Here is a 16,067-nt window from a genome sequence, read left to right as displayed (position 1 = left end):
TTAAAAGAAAGGAAATATATAGTATTAAAGGAATAAAATATGGTCATTATTAAATTCGAAATTTGGACATGCCCACAAGCACTAACATCTCCATAAGTAAAAGAAGAATGAATTTTTCGTATATTAATTTTCGTTGTTTCCAAAGCTAAATCGGAAAATTTTAATCTTACTCAGCTAGTAAATAAAACCTGATGAGCTCATTTTAAAAGCAAATGTCCCAATGTGTGTAATCAGTTGTACAGTGCTATGAAATCTGAATCAATGAAAGTCAGAAACACCTGCTGCAAAGGATAAAAACGGCATTCATTCTGCAGATATATAGATAGACATGTGTGTCTGACACAATTAATTCGAATATTTGAAATTGAATTCATTTGCACCGACGGAAGGGAAGATTTATTTGAAGCACTCGCCAAAAACAAATGAACAGATGTCTTATCTATTTTCAAGGACCTAAATCTTTTATGAAAAAAAAAGTGTTAAAAACGAAGGATTCAGTTTTAGCTAGATTTAAATAGACAAAACGAAAAGAAAAGAACAGGTAATAAAATTAGTAATAGCAACTTTTTTTACAATTTTATTGAAGCATAAAACGTAGGATTATCCTCTAAAGTACATTATTTTCATTGAGAGTTAAGACTGTTAGATCAATTTCTATTTTATGTATTGATTATATTATAGATAAAGTCGAAACATTTTACAATGATACAAACACATAGACTTCTAAAAAATACATATTCCTTTTTACATTAAATTACATAGAGCTCTCTTTAATTTTTGTCATATTTATCCATCAAACTTGGGGAACAAACTTAGATCCCTAACCTAAAAATGCGCACCAGTGTTTAATTCAAAAATATAACTAAAGTTTCTTATTATATTTCTTCAGTTTCTACGAAGCTTTTGGGGCATGGTAAAAATTTCGCTGGAATAAATATCATCATCTGGAGAAGAAACTTACAAAACTTTTGCTAAAGTACTGCATGGTGTTAATGTCTCTAAAGAAGATACATAGAACTACTTAATACGCCTAAAATATCAAATTTCACATCCATTGACTGTCGATGCTTCGTTTCTAAGATACCATTATTAAAATATTTACTTGTTTTCTATCTGAACAAATATAGCAATCATGAATATTCAGCATATTAAATTATTCAATATTTCAGCTAATTTTGATTGGAAAATTCTTAACACAGAAGCTAAATCTCTACTGATAATAAAGATGATTGTACGTTTATCTGTATATGTGTTGCTGCTCTATAGACCAAACCGTTTAACCTACAACTACTAAATTTGCCCCATGTAGGCCTTGGTGGACGACAAAATGCACTTTGGTGATATTTTTTTAAGTTAATTAGAATTTTGATTAATTAAAAGCTAAACAAAATTTTGATATTTTTCGGCGATAACCATTGAAAATATCATTGCACAAAATTAGTTTTTCTATTGTTTCAAAATTTAAGAAATTATCTTCCTAATTATGGCAATTTAATAATTGTTCAAAATTTTCCTAATTTTTGATAATTTTTAAAAGTATTTTTGCTAAATTTTAACAATAGATTACATTTTTTGACTTAATATCCAATCCTTTTGCAGAGTTTCATTAAATATTTAATCTTGAAAGTTTCTTTCAGTATTGAAAGCTAAAGAAGATGGGTTTTGCTCAATACCTTTGTAGTTTAAAGATCAAAGAAAAAGTTAATTTGCAATGCTACGAAAGTTAAATGAACCAGCCAACAAGCAATTATAATAGCGCTATGAGACTAGTCTCCATTTGGAAAGTTCATGTACACAATAAGCAAAATGTGTGTAAGACATTTAAAATAACATGATGTTAATGTCTGATAATTTTATGGGCTTTTAGCAAATGAAATGGAATTAACTATAGTCAATATCCCCAGTGAATCAACGGTTCACCAAAGACAACTAATAATAAATAAAATAGAACAAAGATTTAAACTTGTTCATTTGTTGCATAAGGCATTTTTCTAATAAATTAGGACTTATTTTCATTTAATATTTTTAAGTGCAATAATTTTCTAATGCAAAAATTGTTCATGGATAATGCTTATCTCATTTATCAAGCACGTTTAATTAATCTGTAACAAATTGATTTATTTCTGTTTCGATATTCCTGCTATCAAAATAACTTCCGTGCCTCCAGATTTAGATATTTTCTCTTATAAACTTGATTAGTTTATTATTATTGTTATTATTGTAGGAACCATTTTTTCATTTTTTTTGTGGGTAATGAAAATAGTTCGTGCACAAATGCTATTTATCAAAAGTGTCGCTTTATTATAATAAGAAATATGAATAATTTTAGAACCTGGAACAACCATCAAAGAAACATTCACGTTTTTTGACGTACTGTTTCACTGGAGGATCGAACCGTCACGATGAAAAAAAGGATGTACAAAATATTCCCTGTCACAAATGATCCATGCACAAATGTTAGTTTGAGGAGGTACGATCTGTCATCGGCATTATTCCGTTTACTAGACAACACAATCGATGCTAGCATCCCAGGAGAGAAGAGAACTCGCATAAGATGTGAACCCAGTTTTGTATCTTACTCGACATCACCCTTGGGGATTTATAAGATACTGTATTTAATTATTAGATTGTATACACAGATGGCATTCGTCATGGGACTTAGCTATAACATAAATTGACTTCATTGTAAGAAAAAAAGAGCAGTAATCATGCCAAAAAGTAATTTCGAGACGAACATTTAAGAAATAAACAAAGTGATTATTACTTAATTAAAAATAAACGATTTTAGTTCATTCATATTTTGATTGCTTGACTGTATTACTTTGTAAAGTAAATTCAATCCGTTACATTGATAAGTTTATCATTTATAACTAACTCAGATTTTTCCCCTGAGAAGGTGTTCTTTAACAGATGAAACAGTCTCTGATCTTGATGACTTCATTAATTCACGTCTCATATTTCTCTTCGAAGTAGCAGCTTATCAAACAAACTCTGTTAACGTACAAGGAAAAGGAGGATGAATTCTGGTGACATCAATATTTCCATCAAGAGAGCTTCTCTTGAAGCTTAGTTATAGCGTTTTCGTGATTTTTTGCTTTTGTTAAATCTATAGATCAAGAACTTTTATTTTCCTATTGCCTCGTCAGGCATGCCAATGCAACGAATCACATCAAAAGCAAATCCAAAAGCATTTAAATGGCTTATTTGAAGAAATGAGATTTTATCCATAGTTTCTCTTGAAGTTTTAAGAAAATTATCTCGTGTAATTGGATATTTGTTTCTTGTCTGGTCTCCCATTTTTGATCTCTAAATAAACATTTGTAGAGCTCGAAAACATTATTTGAAACTAAGGAAATTACAAGACTGTTTCTTTGCCTAATCCTGTACCCGTCATCATTCGTCTTCAGGTGGATTAACTTTGAGGTAAGTTACAATTTCTAAATTTCTTATTTTTGACGCATATCTTAAAAAAAATTACTCATAATGAAGTTTCCCATCTTTTGAGTTTTCCTCTGAAATATTCATTTCAATTTTATAATAATATTCTTATTTTCTGAATTTTATTTGATGTTCTCTGTACGTTAAAATACAACATGTAATAACTTTTTTACTTTTTAAAATAGGAAAATAAATATAAATTTCATTTTTAAATAGATATTTTAGTTTTAGCGGTATTTTGCATATATAACATAGTTGGAAATTGCAAATTTTGTTACGAATCTGAAGTTAATATTTCTTTGAAATTTGGGAAAGTCATAGTACAAGATAATTATCAAAAAAATTCACTTTTAAGATGTTAACATGATACAAGAGAATAGTGATGATTTTTCGCTAAAATTCTGGTACAAGGAAAGCATTTTAAAATGTAATTAAAAGTCGTAAATATAAAATGTTAAAAATATATTAAAAATGTCATTACAGGTGCGGAGAATATCAATAAAAAATACCTTTTATTAAGCAAAATAATAATCATACCGAAAAAAACATCTTTTTTTCCTAGAAGATTGCTAATAATCACCTAGTTATTAACAGATCAACCTCTAGAAGAATATTGACGTATATAAATATTCCGAGTATTTAAATTACTATTATTTTGAATGAAAAAAGAGTTATTGGATATAAATCACAAAAATAAATTCATTTTTTTTTCTGCATCAGCTGATTGTTTTTGAAATTAATACTATCAAATAAAATATTAAATCTTATTATCATTTAAAATATTTCGGACTTGGAGAAAGTAAAATATAAAAAATATAAAGAAGAAATACGAATATGAATCTCTAATATGATGCATCGTAGCATGATAAAGGCTACTAATTCTACTAACTTAAATTTATTTTTAAAATTAGCACTTAATTTCATTAGAAGAAATTACATTCATGCAAAAACGTAGAGTTTTATATTGTCGTTATACGCGTGAATATTTAGAGCGTCATGGCTCCAGTAACCAAAACAATGAAAATTATTGTGCTAAGATATACTTATTGAAGTGTTTTAATGCTAAAATAATAGGTTTTAAAATATACATAATGTTCTGTTGTTGTTGTTTCTAATGGCACTTGCCATGGACAAGCTCGCTGACGAAATCAGTGATTTTAAGACGAGGGTGCGTCTCTTGTTTTTTAGTAGTGTCAACTATCGCCAAGAGTACATCTTAGCTACTCACGCATCACATTCGCTTGCACAGCCCCTTTTTACAGGGGGGCACATTCACACATCTCACAGAGAGAACAGATGAAGAACAACCATTCCCAAACCTGGACTCGAATCCAGGACGCCCAGATCAAGGGGGAAACGCGCTACCCCTTTGCAGGACTCCGGCGCATGATGTTCTAAAATTACTTTTTGAAAAACTTATTTTACTTATTAAAATTAAATTTTAAAAACTTCATGAAAATAAACCAATTAACATTGAAATGTTATTTTAAAAATTTTATAACGTTATAACAATAATTTTTGTTCATAATTTCAAGATACTCTGAAATTATTGAGGAAAAAAAGTTAAAATATCATTTAATTTTAATTTAAAAAATCTGTTTAAAATCTAACTGAAACTAGAATACATCATTGAATTAAATTACAGCAAGATTGATAGATGCCTAATGCTTGTAAATAATGTAGCTTAAAACTTCAAGCGATTGCATTAAAAAGAATTTTATAACTATAAATCGAAATTTCAAAAAAAAAAAAAAAAAAAAACGCTATGAGGAAAAAATTTTAAAAAAAATGTGTTTATTTATCATAAGGCCCCAATTAATTACTTTTAAGCATTACAGTGTGCTTTATATTTTTCAAGTATGTACATACAATAAATCTATATAATTGTTAAAATATCTCTTATCTTAAGAAAATAAAATTGGAAAAATGTGTTCTTTTTGGCTACAAAGTGTCCTAGTTCCTTTATGTTGCTGAAAATATTTGCCATTGACTAAAACGCAAAGATACCACAACGTCTTTAAAAATTAATAAATAATAAAATCGATTGTTAATATTTTTATTTAGGTGTTTTTCTATATTATATTGGAATTTTATGCTTTGATAGATACTTATATGAATGTTAAAAGGCTTAGTGAAAAAAAAAGTTATTTTAAATTTTACAATCCTAAATAAAAATATATCCCACTTTCTTAGTGTTTCCTTCAAATACAAAATGATGTAAGATGAAAAAAAAAAAAAACTTAAATACTATATAAGGGATGGAAAAATTTCTTTCCATTCAATGAAATGCGATAATTTAGATAACGTATGTAAATATAAAGAAAGGCATTTATCACTGTTGTCAATCGAATTCCTGATAATGTTGTCAAGAATGTAAATGCGTTTTGCAAATATTTCGTTTTTTTTCCCTAGGTTACTTTAATCTTCAAATATTTAAATTTTTCTTAGCTTCCTGATAGTTTGAAATAGTTTTTTATATTTTTTTCTTAGTTTCCTGGTAGTTTGAAATAGTTTTTTATGTTTTCTTAGTTTCCTGATAGTTTGAAATAGTTTTTTATGTTTTCTTAGTTTCCTGATAGTTTGAAATAGTTTTTTATGGAAATGGTCTAGAATATATTGAGAAATATTCATTCAAAAAACCCATTAAATGTGTTTTTAAATTTTCTTCTAGACCGATCAATAAATTTTAATTTAATTTTTTTAAGAAGATCAATTTAAACTGAAGTATTCGTAAAATTCAATACATAAACAAATGAAAATTTTAAAATTTATGTATTTACAGATTGAAAAGAGAATTTTAGAATTGTTTAAACTTAATTTTATCTAAATGAAATATATTAAGATTGTCCTATGAATGACCTATGAATTAGAATTGAATAAAGATACCTATCACTGATAAAAAAAAATACCTACAAATGCGTTGATAAAAATACCTATTACTAAATCTTTGATAAAAATACCTATCACTAAATCTTTGATAAAAATACCTATTACTAAATCTTTGATAAAAATACCTATCACTAAATCTTTGATAAAAATACCTATCACTAAATCTTTGATAAAAATACCTATCACTAAATCTTTGATAAAAAATACCTGTCACTAAATCGTAGCCAAAACTAATTTATGAACATGTTAAAGCATTACAGCTCAACTACCATTCAAATATATTCACAGTAGCCATAGAAACAATAATTGTTTGGAAACGCATGGCAACTTAATCCGTTTGAGTCTTATATAATTCAACTAAAATTAATACTCCCAACAGATTTTTTTTTTCATAAGAATGCATGAAAAATAAAATAGAAAAATTATTATATGAACTCATTTTTAATCTCCAAAGTATAGAAATACCGATACCAATTCCAAAAGTATAGAAACTATTTGTTAGGTTACAAGGGTGCAAATTCACTCCAGCATACTGGGTACCAAGAAGCTACATGCATTTGGAAAAATAAAGGTTTAACAGTTCCTCTAAAACAGAACTTTGATAATCTATGCACAGATTTACAGATATCACATTACATATTTATAAATGTATCAACATTGATTATTTCAAACAAAGTCCCTTAAAACCGCACAAAACTGTCTGGTAACCGGCTGTCTCAAAAAATTGCATGAATGCTAAAGTGGGTTAAAAAATAGATATCATCGGTCAATACACTAACTCCTCGGGTAAGGAAATTAGACTATCATCAGGATAGGGTCAAACAAGCACACTACTATTGCTATATCCACCTGGAAAGCAGAAGACACTTACTTGTCCAGAGACTTCTGATCCATGTACTCAAGTGCCTTTTTAGATAGACATCAACATTGACGATATGACGTTACGACATCAACAATTGCAACAAATGTATAAGCTTTTCAGAAGTAAAATGAATGTAATCTGAAAGAATGCAATAGAATGCCAAAACATTTGAAAAAAAGTTAAGCAAGGCTTATACATCAACACAATTTAATTTAATTTTAAATAAGAATAAAGCATTATAATAAAATCAGACAAAACAACTAACTTGAGAAAAAAACACTGAAAATTGTTTCTTTACAAAATCACAAATACAAAAATTGACAAAATCAAAAGAGATGGCAGAAAAAGGAAATGTGTCACATTTCAACAAATAGAGATTGATAAAAGTAGGTGTAGAGATAGATAAAATAATTTAAAATCGAAATTTTCATAGAACTTTTACAGAGCAGAAATGTCCAAATTACATTTAATAAAAATTTTAAGTGTGTTGGGCTATGTCCCAAATTACTCTGCTTTAAAATTATCTACAGTTTTATCAAGATGAAAATTTTATTTGTGGACGCAATACAAATAATCTGCCTTCCATAATGCTTATAGATATATAATGTATTTAAAAGCATTAAAAATTAGAGAATAGAAATAGAATAGATTAAGTTTATTAACACTTTAATGGCTCAATTTTTTTAATATTGATATATTAAATAATTTTGGAGTTGAGATTAATTTTAAGAAAAAAATTCATTCGGTTTATTAAAAAATTCATTTATTAAATAATATTATTTACTATTAATTAATTAACAAATTAAGACACTTTGATAGGGTGTGAAATAAGAAATTTAAGTTTTTATTTCTTTAATAAATTAATTCAAGAACTTATGCCTAAATTATCTTCGTTGTTTGTTATTAACATATCACACTCTCAAATAATAACTAGCTGATAATTAAATTAATTATTAAAACCACATTATATGATAAAAGTGTTAATGAACATTTATTGACGTTTTTGAAGTTATTAAAAATAACTGAAACAATCAAACGTAATAAAGTAAGTTACCACAAATATTTAAAATATTTATAAATTTAATTATATTTTTAAGATCTAAGAAAGAGCCAATAATTTTAAAGAGCTTAAGATAGCATGTAAATAGTCTATATTCAATAAAAAAATTACATTACGAATTTATTTTGAACTAAAATCTCGGATTAACGTACTCAATGAATCCTTTGATTTCATTCTTCGGGTCTGGGCTAACGTTATTCAAAAGGTTTTTATATTTTTCCAAAAAAATTATCATCGAAATTTCTTAAATTCTAATTTAACTAAAATTGCTTCAATAGTTAAGAAATATCAACTTGAATTTCAACCAAATAGTTCATTCAGGAACAAATTTTGAAAATTTATTTCATTGGCAAAAGTATATAATAACTTTAGCACTTTTTAAGTACGTGAAATTAAATTTTACAGACAAAACATATAAGTTCGTATTTTTATTTGTCCAATAATATCTAATTAGTGTTATATAATAATTATTAATTATATAATTATTATTAATAATAATATAACTAATATAATAATAAAATTAATTCCCAATAATAATAATAAATTTGTGTTGCCTGTTATATAAAAAAAAATACTTCCTTTTTTCTTAGAGAGAGGAACAGAAATTCTGAGATGAAAATCTTTCATATTTTTTATTTTAAATTTTGAAATAATTCAGAGTGTCGACAATCAATACTTCAAAAAAAAATTTTACTGAAAAATATGTTCTCGTTCGCTAAGTTGGAAGCTATTCATAGAACAGATGTTTCGGAAGCGGATTGACAGGCGGAATTTCCTCATGTGAAGCACTTTCAAGTTTTTAGATATTTCCCTTATCTTCTGCAATCAGTATCCCGGGATAATAAAACTGTTAGACAGCCGGAAGCACCTTTTTGATAAGACAACAGGTATATACTTTCTCTATTCACAAGTATTTCACAATTCTATGTATTTCCTGGCATGATATTGAACTGCAGAAATTAATTACTTAAAAGATTTTGTTATAAAAAATATCTCAAAAAATTTTTTAGTACCTACTGTAGTGCTGAAAATATCTTGCATGTTTGTTTGTTTTTATTATAGTAATTTTAATTACGTTTTACGAAATATATGCGGAACTCTTTTTTAATTTTTCCATTATGAAATTCAATTCAATTATATATGGTTAAGCATATCTTCAAAAGATATAGTTTATGCTAGTTTATTTTGTTTTTCTTCTCATATTCAGTAAGCTTTTCCTCACCATGTAAGCAACGCTTTGCCTCCTCGATAAAAATATTACGATTTCTATCCGTATTAGGGTTTGACGGTTTTTCAAACCCGGTTTTAAAAACCGGTTTTTTAAAGTAAATTTGTTACGTTTTAAAACCGATTTTTAAATTAAGAAAACCGGTTTTCCGAAACGCCTGGATATTCCTCTTCTTCTTCAAAAAAAAAAAAAAAATTTGAATTTTATCGGTTGGGACCGATTTGTCTAGCAGCTGAAGGCTTAGGGCGACAAGATGCCAATTTATTAACAAGTGAAGGTATATTTGAATTTATGTTAAATGAACTAAAAAATTTAAACACTGAAATAAGTTTCAAATTATTATATGCTTTAGAAGAACGAATTCAAAAGAGAAGATAAGTAGAATTAGAAACTCTTTTGCTGTATTTTCAAAATCCACAAAACATTTCTAGTTTCGTGAAGAAATCTAGTGTAATTTCTTTAGCTTCAAAAACCGAAATTATCAAGTTATCTGGAAAGATATTGTCTAAAATATTTCCGAATTCTTACGTGGATACCTATTCTGATGAAGAGCAAACCGAAGAAACTAATCATCAGAGTAATGCTTTTTTTAAAGGAAGCCATGGAAAAATCAATTCATAAGTTTCTTTAAGACCCTGAAGGAAAACTTACAAATCCAGCGACACTGAAAGCAAACGATTCTTATTTCATTATTTGAGGCAAGGAATTAAAGAACAAAAAACTTAGATTTGTTATTTGATACCATATACAGTAGCTAGTGAACGAGTATTTTCAATTTCTGGCAATATTGTCTCCAATATAAGCACAAGACTTAGCCACCGTTCAGTGGATATTTTATGTTTTTTCAAATCCTATTTTCTTAGGAGAAATTAAAATGAGTGAAAACAATATAAATACTATTTGAAATTTTTGTTTGAGTTTTCGTTGTGTAAGTAATATGTATATGAATCTTTATTATTTTTTTTATTTTGACTTTGATAATAATTTTTTTTTTGGTATTTTATATAAATTAATTATTTTTACCTATTCTTTTTGTTTTGACAAAAATTCGAAAACCGGCTAAAACCGGTTTTTTGAAAATATTGAATTCGAAAATCGGTTTTTATATAAACCGCAGTCCGTATATCTTATATGGCATCCTGTTTTTTTTTTAATTTAAAAATGTTCGATTATAATAAATAATTTTGTGATCGAATAATATATTTATTAACTGATAATAATCGTTAAACAAATGTGATAATAAATTTATAATTGGACTCAGTTAAATCAGATAGTTTTAATACAAAATAGTTTATTGCATTAAATAAAAAATACTATTCTATTACCGAAATTATATAATTTTGATAAAAGCAGTGTCGTATTGCAAATACGGATGGAAAAATTAAAAGAACAAACTGAAATTCCTGTAAGAATCCTTAATTTTAATAATGTAACTTTAGTAACCGCTACCAGTGGATTTAATGTTTTTCAAGAACAGTTACACAAACATCAAATTCAAATAATTTATATTTTAAATTATCGTCAAATATGCTTTAGTGAGCTTACTCTGCTTAACAAATATTGCATTAATATTTATAAATGCCATCAATAGATTTAACCTTATCTGCTTAACTGATTAAGTCTTGAATCTGCTTAACAATTTTGCAATTATTTCTAAGCATAAATTCAGACAAAAATTATATTGAACTATATGCGATAATTAAACATGATAACGTTTATAGGCTGGCAAACTATTTGTAAATTCAGTGGTGCCTCGTGAAACATGCATGAGGTAACAATTGTTCAAAACGGTCTCTGGGATTTTCCAAAATCTTGACTATACTTTAATTAAAATTAATCTAAATGTGGATTTTTTCTCAATAAATTCTAAAATTCTTATTGCAAAAAATAAAAAAAATTATATCATTTTTAAATTTAAAAAAATTTAATAATAGAAATTTTATTTTTATAGAATATTTTTCATTTTAATAATTTTTTGAATGCTTTCAAGTATAATTTATAGAAATACTTTTCATTGTTTTAATAATCGAATTTACACTCATGCACTTAGCTTCCATAGTAATTATAATTTTTCTTCTCTGCAGGTTTATCTTTACTTCATCAAAAAATGCAATTTACAAACCAAATAAATTAAATTCAAAATATTATTATGATAGGATGTCTTGGACTAGAAATCCCTTTCAATTTCAGTCTTTAAAATATTTTTAAAAATTTTACAGAGAATAAAATTTCGTTAAACTTAACAATATTTTAATTGATAAATTGAATAATGTGGTGTTTATATTTAAGTTAATAGCTTACACTCGAAGATTAAATATTCTTTGTATTTTCCTTTGTAGTGTGATTTATTTGCTTAATGCCTGCAGTTATTTAAATTAAAGGAGAATTATAGGAAATTAATGGTCCGCCGAATATTTGCATGCATCAAACTGAGCACTTTGCCTCATAATTTATCTCAATTTTTCAAATAATTTAAAATATTTAGGTCCGATGGATATTGCATAAAAAAAGGCGATATCGAAGATAATATTAGTAAAGAAAAAGAAATATATCTACTGATTTTTTGAAATTATAGATTGGTTATAAATACAGTAATGTATAATCTCAATATGCTTTGTGGGTCAGAATAAGTTTTAATGATACACTAATTTGTAAAAGAAGAAAAAATTATTTAATGAATTCAGTTTTAAAGAATAGTAAAAAATATCCATTTTTATGACAAAAAAGTTGGCTACAACTCTGTATCATTCGGTCTTTCAGCTTTTTAAATTATTGATATTAAATGTAATTGGACAATATTTAACTTAAATTTAATTAAAGCTACGTTTAGTTTCCGCTAATAAACAAATAAATAATAGTAATTTTTATTTTAAAATTGCTTGATAGATAAACCTATAAAGACAAAGCCATATGCTAAGCGCCCATAACAGATACTGTTAAATATAACTTTTATTTCCAGAGAATAAATTAACTATTAAAGATTGTTGATCGTGAATAAAAAACTTAGATTTTGATGTGAAATTTTATTCCTTTGATATAAGAATCACTTACTGTGGTTCAATAAAACGCATCAGAAATAACGTATCAGAATCATAAATGCAAAAGAAAAACTATCTAATTTAGGGAGAAAAAAAATTATATTTCAAATATTTAATTCTAAACTGATTTGACGTTCATTAGGCGTATGGTTGTTGAGTTTTCTTTATAGAAATCCCGATATTTCCCAAATGTAACTAAACAGAAAAAAAGTAAAGATAAATCTTTCCCTCAATATCAGATGCGAAAAAAAGCCTTAAAAATTAAAGAATTGGATAATAGGTCCTACAGTTTTAAATTGAGGTCTACAACAAAATAATTATCAATGCGGAAAATAGAAGCCATAAATAGAAGATAACACAAGAAACTAACTTCACGTCGAAGAAAAATTGAAGAATTTGGGAACATATCCAGGAAACTTAAAAGATTTTTGCCACCTACAGAGGTTTTTTATAATTTGAGTCACATGGCTGCTATCAAAATTTTGCATACACATGCCAGATTATAATTGAAAATATAGTTACAATAAAAGAAATAAAAAATTTCTAAAACATTTTATAAATATCAGAAGCATTATTAGAAATTCGTTAAATTATTAAATTCGTTATTACACTTATAATTCTTAACAGGGTTATCTTTTTTTTATTCTTTTTTGTAAAGTTATTCCTGGAATTTTATCACTTTTCTTCTTTAAATTCCTTCATTGTTCTTTGCCTTCACTAGAAACAAACATTGCAAAAATGAAAACGAATATGAATCAAGTGAAATGAATTTTTCACGTTTTATATCAGCCTCATTGCTAAGGATTATCTTCATAATGGTGATGGACAAATTAAAACCCATTTGTCCTTTAACAATTGTTACTGATTGAAACAGTTGAAAATAATGGGCATCAGGAGCATTTTAGTCTACTAATACGACAAAGACAATTATTTCAGAACAGTTTGATTTTTTCGAATTGCGTCATCAACACATTTGATTTATCAGACAATACGGAAATAGCGCCACCTTTCTCCCAAAAAAACGCGAACAAGGTTATTATAAAATAATTAAAGTGAATCAATTAGATCATCATAGTGTTTGATACAAATAGTAACTCGATTAATTACAGATATTTGCAGAACTCTCAAGAATTTTATCTGAAGAATTATTAAAATATCCCAGCATTAGAGGATTAATTTCAATATTTTTTTTTTTGTTGTTTAATCGTTTCACTAGACGCATTTGAAAAAAAAGGAAATTAACATGAAATATTTTTGAAAATTTCGACTGTCATCAAATCGCAGAACTATAAGATTTAAAAAATTAGAATATCTTAAAAGAATGGGATCCTTTTTTGTTCTTTTAGATAATTGTGATAAAATAATATTCGTTTTTTTATAATTCAGTTTGTACTTTGTGTACGTATGTGTTCGTTTGTTTCTAATTGATGTCACATTAATAAATTTAAATACCAACAAAAAGTTCATGAACATCGGTTAATACTATTTAACATTCTAGTCTTGGGAAATGCTACTAGTTTTTTCAAAATATTGTGGGCTATTTTTAGACTCTGTTTATTATAATGTCAACTTACAAACTTTGTAGAATAGTCGAGACGTGATTACTCCTTTCCAAGACAAGATGGTTTGTTCCATTTTCTTCGCTTTTTAAAGATTTCTTCATGTCACTTTTAACTTCAACATTCAAACTCACAGTACATGAATTTTAAAACAATGCTCAAAGAATACGTTTAACTAAAAATAACTCTAAAATACAAGTAGATGCAATCTTTTGTCTAATACAATGCATGAAAGAGTTTGCGTAAAATGACGTTTTTAAGGCCATTTGTTAGTTTATTACTCTTTACCAGAGGTTTATCAGTACCATCAAACAGACGAAGAAACTTTTACGAAAACAATATGCCACTTTCTGGGGTTTTTTTTTTTTTTTTTTTTTTTTTTTTGCAATTTTACAAACTAAACAATACCGTGATGCCTACTAAATTTCACAAATTTAGCTATTTAATATATATGATAAGTTATTTGAGAGGTATAACTTCAGTGAAATACAGCTAATATTTTATTGTTTGCAAAATTATATATATCTCATAATATTTAAAACATAGAAAATTTAGAATAGATTTCTATTGTTTTAATATCCCTTTTTAAAAATCTTCAATTTCTCTTTTAAATCTTTTCAAGTGTGGATGAGGATTAAGCCATTGTAAATATATTAATCTTATGGCAGATGACCCATTTAGTTGGAAAATATAACCTGTTTGGAAGTTTGCAGCATTGTTTTGAACAATGAAATATAATATGCCCAATGAATATATAGTATTATTATATATATTTTTTAAATTATATATGCTATAGACCCATTTTGATTAAACTCATATAGACTTAAAATATTGTTTTATAAATTTAATATATATCTATAATAATCTCGACATGAACGCAGAGCATATTAAGAAGTGAGTGTTTTTATGTTTCATTTTTGCATCGTTTGTAACGAAATCCAATTTGTAATGGAACAACGTTCTTTAATTTAAATTACAGATAATTTTTAAAGGTTTTCTTGGGCAAATTATTTTTTTAAATAATGAATCATAGCTTTTTTTTCAGTAATTTTCATTCTGGATTTAAACATTTATATAAAATCACAAATAGGATATTATTAGATGAAATACACTATTATGATACCTTTAGCAAATACCTATTAGCCTAATAACGTTATAATACCTAATAGCGTTATCCTTAGAAACTTCTCCTAACATACCTATCACACTACTAATAAAATTTTTCTATAGGATTAACATTCGGGATTAAAACTTGTTTCTATTTTGTCTCAGTTTCTTTCAAATATCAGATCTCAATATCTTTCCATACAACCTCAAAATCCTTCGATGTCTCCAGTTTCTCTGTAATTGCCGATCTTGTACTTTCAATCGATTATTCTCGAATCTTAGATTCGGTTCATTCTTGTCTCTCTTTCTAGATCTTTTGCTAATATTCCAACCTAGTTTGAACTCCCTGGCATTCTGTCAATGTTACCCCTCTAAAGACACGTCAACTGCTCTTTTCCTACGATTTACCCAGTAGCAGAGTGTTCCGTTGATCACATTAATGGACCTCACATTTCCCATCAAATATCCCAAGTGAGGTGCCCTGCTTGTTCTTACCCTCTTCCCACAACAGATTAGCACTATATCTACCATCTAGACTCAATCGTCATAAAAAAGTTTTAATGATCAGTCCTCACAAAGTATTTTGTACATAAATTATATCTTCAAAGAAAAAGGTTACTTTATTTTCTTAGTATAGCGCGCAGATTTCTAGAAGACATTTGAAAACTCTTCGAGCGAATTTAAAAGGGGGAAAGAATTTAGTGATAAGCATAAGAATATAGGATGTTTACCGATCGGATTTTCTCATTATTATTTTCATAAGCCTTTGTTTGTTTGTTTTTTCAAATGTAATTAGCAAGAGTTGCATCTGATATCTGTTATATTATTCGTTAGTTAAATGCTTATAATTTTAATAATTTTATATATTCAGCTTGTATTTTTCATT

The 16,067-nt window shown here is 26.8% G+C and overlaps 2 protein-coding genes across 2 annotated transcripts in view; both read left to right on the top strand.

Annotated features, from left to right (window-relative positions):
• Positions 1-3,410: 3,410 nt before the first annotated feature.
• LOC129987816 (uncharacterized) overlaps positions 3,411-16,067 on the top strand; it is a 64,042-nt gene continuing 51,385 nt past the window's right edge. Inside the window, exon 1 of the mRNA XM_056095758.1 lies at positions 3,411-3,423. The gene's annotated coding sequence lies outside the window, so the exon portion shown is untranslated. The remainder of the gene's footprint in view (positions 3,424-16,067) is intronic.
• LOC129987815 (uncharacterized) overlaps positions 9,025-16,067 on the top strand; it is a 30,983-nt gene continuing 23,940 nt past the window's right edge. Inside the window, exon 1 of the mRNA XM_056095756.1 lies at positions 9,025-9,136. The gene's annotated coding sequence lies outside the window, so the exon portion shown is untranslated. The remainder of the gene's footprint in view (positions 9,137-16,067) is intronic.

Source organism: Argiope bruennichi, chromosome 10, assembly GCF_947563725.1.
Source record: "Argiope bruennichi chromosome 10, qqArgBrue1.1, whole genome shotgun sequence".
Taxonomy (NCBI): domain Eukaryota; kingdom Metazoa; phylum Arthropoda; class Arachnida; order Araneae; family Araneidae; genus Argiope; species Argiope bruennichi.
This window is presented reverse-complemented; position numbering and strand designations above follow the sequence as displayed.